Source organism: Microchirus variegatus (assembly GCF_963457635.1).
Source record: "Microchirus variegatus genome assembly, chromosome: 8".
NCBI classification, from domain to species: Eukaryota; Metazoa; Chordata; class Actinopteri; order Pleuronectiformes; family Soleidae; genus Microchirus; species Microchirus variegatus.
Window position 1 is genome coordinate 29,824,919 of NC_139809.1, and position 6,229 is coordinate 29,831,147.

Below are 6,229 nucleotides of genomic sequence, written 5' to 3' on the forward strand. Positions count from 1 at the left end.
GCGATCTGTACGCACGGCGGCAGCGCTAAGTTCACGTCTGAATGCGTCCACGTTAATTTTTGGATGCGCCACCTCAGCCGATGTTAGCGCTGAGCTCTTATTTTATGTTACGGCGGGGCGCGAGTAGCTACTTTGTTTCACTGGAGTTTCTCCCTCAAATCTTTTCCCGCTCGTCGGACTCATTTCGAACATAATTACCAGACTTTGACGTCTTTTTAGCGCTGATGTAAACAGTCGTACTTTGACGCCGCCCACGTGCGATCGAATCTCTCGGGATTGTTGACGTTAAACCGGTGATCTGAACCGGACCAAGACTAAACAATCATTCGCGTCTCGTGATCAGTTTTTACCTTTATTTTCTTGCCCTTGAAGTTTAATTTAAAAAAGCTAAATTTGTTCAGCGTCATAGCCAGCCTGTATTTATTTTTTTTCCCCTGACGTATAAAGTTGTCGTTAAACGCCACGTTAAGAAGAAGTTTGTTCGGCGTGCTTTCGTACACGTGTGACACGGGAGTGAAAACAAAAACACTAAATGTAAAGTTTCACGCCTGTTTTTGCTCCGCCTACCGGGAAGAAAAAAAGATCATATATTTTTTACTGAAATAACGTTTGTAATTAGTGTCAAATAGTTGAATTTATTGCACTGAAGGTGAGTAACGATGTAAAAGGGTAAAAAAAAAAAAAAAAAAAACAAGGTTTCACTGACAAATCTTCAGAAAGCTTGTTGTGTTTTTTTGTTTTTACTCTCACTCACACACACACAGACACGCAACGAGACTGGGGGCTGCAGCTTGTATATTTAATGAGCATCTGATTTTTGTAACATACAAACAAACAAACGTTTTTATCTCCTCGTAAGAAGAAGAAGAATCTGCACAAAAATCTTTACGAGGCGACAGTTGTGTTCGCACTGGCCCGCGTTGTCGTCGTGACGATTACCGAAGGACTTTTCTGCTCTTCTTATTTCGTTTTTTTTTTTGGGTTGTAATTATAATTCTGGTTGGTGTATATTGGTTTGTTTATGTAAATACAAGCATTTTTTGGGGGGCTACAGTGCACATATATGGTTTTATGTATGTGAGAAAGTAAAACTAAGTAAAACACAGCAGTCCCCCCCCCCCCTACACCTCCACCTCATTAACGCCCATGTTTGCGTTGTCGGACAGTGGTTGCCGTTTTCCCTCGTCTTCTCTCACCTACAGTGATTCAACTGAGATTTTTATACATACATGTGTATATATTATATATTTTCCTTTTAAAGTTATTTTCTAGCGGCGACATTACCGCGGAAGGCCAAGCTTTTTGTATTAAAAAAAAAAAAAAAAAAGAATGACGTGTGTTTTTGAATTTGTGCTCATTTCTTCTCGTTTTCGAATCGTGCGACAAAATCCACGCGTTTGTTTTTCCGCATTTTTGCGCAAAATTTGTAAATATCGGCACTTCCAGCGTCACGCGTCGTGCCAAGATATCGGGTTCGGCGCTCTAAAAGATGAAAAAGGTGGCTTTAATTATTTAATTCAGTCTACACTTAATCGTCGGTTTGCACTAAACTTGAGTTTGCGAGAGTGTATCTCAGCCCTGTGATCGTTGATAAGAGGGAGGGGCATACATTCTAGATTTATTTTTCCATGGGTTAATGTGACTATTTGTGGTTTTATTAAAAAATAACTTTAAAAAAAATTCATGCATTGAAAATCTTTTTTTTTTTTTAACTGCATAATTTGTGGAGCTGCAGAAATCATTTAGTAAGTGGATTGAATGTGTGTTTGCAGAAATGATGACATTTACAAGGTTTCTTGAATGCATCTCGTGAGCTGCTCCTATGGCAAGACGTTTTATCACCATGTTTGACCATCTGTATTTACAATTACTGATATCAAGTCGTTCTTAGTAGTCATTTTGACTCGTGAAAACTGAATTTTTGACATCTGCGACGCCATTTTCACCAGTAAAAATGTAATTATGGATACCTGAGGTCATTTTGGCCAGTAAAAGCTGAATTATGGATAACTGCGACAAGTTGAACTACCTGTACTGTATTTGTAACTGTAGTTGTGACTACTAAGAATGACTAGATATCGGTTGTTTTGTTTTTTGTTTGCCTAAACGTGACGATCCCTGAAGGTTTTTTTTTCCCAGGCCTGACGTGACGCGTAATCCCTTCCTTCAGTGGTGTTTCTGGCTCTAGCCTGGCTTCTCCTCCCTGGATCTGTTTACCACTGAGGTTAGGAAACTTCCTGTGGAAAAGACCCAGGAGGCCAAGGAAGCATCCAAACCAAACCAGACCAGACCAGACCAGATGCCCAAACCAAAGGACTTGCAGCTGTTCTCAGTCGATCCTGTTTATACATATTTATAATGGGATCTGAGCTGTTCTCTTATGCAATAACCGGTATCAAGTTCCTTTACATTTTTCTTTGCGGCCATTTTAATGTTAGTTTTCATTAAATTTTTGTATGTTTTGTATGTTATAACTGCTTCATAAGCCATGTATTCATTTCGCACAGCATCAAGGACATGTCAGTTTGGCTTCCGGTGGTTGACCACTAGAGGTCAGTGCATGTTTGAGCTATGGCTGGTGGGTTAAAGGTGTTCACCAGTGAACTTTTACAATCTCTTTATATTCTGTGTATTTATGCCCAAGTACAAAAGGAGCAGAGCACAAATACAAGACCAAAACAAACAGAATAGATGGGGATTAACAACGTTATTTATTTGGCATAACTGTAATATGACTATAATTTATAATACTGTAACAACTAATGTTTATCTTTTTAATGTCCATATATGTATGTTTGTCTGTTTATTTAGTGTAAAGATAGGTTAAAGTTAACTCAGATTCTAGCTAGATAGATAGCTGTTTGTTTGTTTGGCGTGAATTTAAGTTAAAGTTAGCTAAAATTCTATCTACCTGTCTATCTGTATACAGAATAGCAGAAAAGATAGATTAATGTTAGCTAAAATTCTAGCCAATTAGCCAGCTAACTAGATAATTATTTGTTTATCTAGCGTGATGGGTTAATGTTCGCTAAAATTCTAGCTAGATAGATCGCTGTTTATTTGTTTAGCGCGAATTTTGATTGAAGTTAGCTAAAATTCTATCTACCTGTGTCGGTCTATCTTGTCTACAGAATATCAAAAAGATAGATTAATGTTAGCTAAAATTCTAGCCAATTAGCCAGCTAACTAGATAGCTATTTGTTTATCTAGCGTGACGGTGGGTTAATGTTAGCTAAAATTCTAGCTAGCTAGATCGCTGTTTGTTTGTTTAGCGTAAATTTAGGTTAAAGTTAGCTAAAATTCTATCTGTCTGTCTACAGAATATCAAAAAGATAGATTAATGTTAGCTAAAATTCTAGCCAATTAGCCACCATATAATAATAATAAATAAAGGTCTACATAGTGTGAGTCAAATAAGTCTCCGGGCTAAAGGTTGTGTCCACCCAAACTGGACTCAGGCCAAAGAGAAAGGTCAGTCTCGCCACAGTGAAACTCAATATTCTTCTTCTGGAAACTGGATACAGAGGAATTTTAAAGAGGACGTCCCTCGAGTCCAGAGGATCTCGCACATGTATGAGGTTACATAAGGAGGAGCGCACTCCTCTCAGTCAGTGTGTGGTTACGCCGCATCACATTGTGATTCCACGTGGTCTTTCAGTCATTTACGTTTTTTTTTTGTTGTTACTGATTTCATAAACGCACACACTGTACATTCTTCTTATGTTTGGCTCCAGATAAAAGTCCAGATGTGCCTCAAAAGGAAATACACCGTACATCCTGTTGCTGCTGTTAGATTGAAATTCATATTTTCCTTCCATCCTGTTAGTTAAAATTACCTAAAATTCTTGCTAGCTAGCTAGCTGTTTGTTAGCGTGAATTTAGATTAAAGTTAGCTAAAATTATATCTACCTGTCTGTCTACAGAATAGGTTAAAGTGAACTAAAATTCTAGCTAGCTAGATACCTGTTTGTTTGTTTACCGTTAATTTAGGTTAAAGTTAGCTAAAATTATATCTACCTGTTTGTCTACAGAATAGGAAAAAGATAGCTAGCTAGATAGCTGTTCGTTTGTTTGTTTAGTGTGACTTTAGGTTAAAGTTGGGTGAAATTATATCTACATGTCTGTCTACAGAATAGCTAGATAGCTGTTTGTTTGTTTGTTTAGCATGAACTTAGGTTAGTTAAAATTATATCTACCCGTTTGTCTACAGAATGCAAAAAGATAGGTTAAAGTTAACTAAAATTCTAGCTAGCTATTTGTTTATTTAGCGTGAATTTAGGTTAAAGTTAGCTGAAATTGTATCTACCTGTCTGTCTATAGAATAGGTTAAAGTGAACAAAAATTCTACCTAGCTAGATAGCTGTTTATTTGTTTACTGTTAATTTAGGTTAAAGTTAGCTAAAATTATATCTCCCTGTTTGTCTACAGAATAGTAAAAAGAATGGTTAAAGTTAACTAAAATTATAGCTAGCTAGATAGCTGCTTGTTTGTTTGTTTGTTTGTTTGTTTAGCGTGTATTAAGGTTAAAGTTAGCTAAAATTATATCTACCTGTCTGTCTACAGAATAGCAAAAAGATAGGTTAAAGTGAAGTAAAATTATAGCTAGCTAGATAGCTGTTTGTTTGTTTAGCATCAATTTAGATTAAAGTTAGCTGAAACTATATCTACCTGTCTGTCTACAAAATAGGTTAAAGTGAACTAAAAATTCTAGCTAGCTAGTTAGCTGTTTGTTTGTTTAGCGTAAAATCAGGTTAAAGTTAGCTAAAATTATATCTATCTGTTTGTTTGTTTGGCGTGAATTTAGTTTAAAGTTAGCTAACGCATGACAGGTTACATAAGGAGGGACACACTCCTCTCAGTCACTTTGCCTTTATGTAAATGTGTGTGTGGTAATTTTTTTGTTTTCGTTGTTACCAATGTCACTCACACACATACTGTACATTCTTCTTATGTTTGGCTCCAGATAAAAGTCCAGATGTGGCTCTAAAGGAAATACGCCGTACATCCTGTTGCCGCCGTGAGTTTTGAAAATTCATATTTTCCCTCCATCCTGTTCTGCGTTGCATCTGTTTCAGACGAGGCCGCGGACACACAAGCAGGTACACAACCAACAACTTTACATAAACAACCCTGGTGTCATTATGTAAATGCACATGGCTGTTGTGTGTTAGGCAAAGTTCTCCTGGGAATCATTCACCACCGACAAAAAAACAAAAAACTGCCTGAAGAGAATTCCCTGTGGGCCAAGAGTCTAATGGTAAACAGACTCACATCCATGCTGCCGCAAAAACGTCCTTTGCATGCGATGCAAATAGTAGCAAACACGTGAGGTTCTTGACCCCCGACAGAAGTTGAGAAACCAAATATTTTTCTGTCTCCGTTTCGCTTTTCCAGCGCTGGACGCTGATCCGACGCGACACTCTTTTAAAACAAGCGGTTTGGTATTGAGCCTTTTTTTGGGGCTCTTTGTGTACAACTCGAACGTTTCATTTCGAGGCTTTGTATATTATTACGTTGTTGAGTAATGTGAGAAAAAAAAAAAACTCCCAACGCAAGCCAACGGGGAAGCGTTCCCAGATGTTTGGATACGGCTGTGAATATTTACCACCTGGTTAGCATGTCCTGCGTCACTGGAGCTAAAATCGTAGAGAAAGTGGACGTAGCCTTCTTGTTATCCTGAGGACACCAATGTCGAAGCGAAAATAAATTGATTGGCCACCAGGGGGTGACGTGGCTAGCTGCAAAAATAAGTCAGTCTGTACTTTAGCTAAGGCCATAGTCCGACTAAGACTAACTTACCGACTTGTCCGAGTATACATGAAAAAAGAAAATTGATTTATTTGCCGTGTACGTCGTCTCCTTCTACGTCAAGTCCGACTCCAGTCAGACTAAGCATATACTGTACATGCTACACGTAGGATGAATCAGACTATGAATCAAATTATCCAGGTTTGTTAGTCTGACTAAGACAAGCTCGATTTTAGTCGGACTAACAGGTTTACGTGACAAAAAGAAAACTGATTTATTCCTAGTGTACGTCGTCTCCTTCTACGCCAAGTCCGTCTCCAGTCAGACTAAGCATATACATGCTACACGCAGGAGGAATCAGACTATGAATCAAATTATCCAGGTATGTTAGTCTGACTAAGACAAGCTCGATTTTAGTCGGACTAACGGGTTTACGTGAGAAAAAGAAAATGTATTTATTTGCCGTGTACGTCGTCTCCTT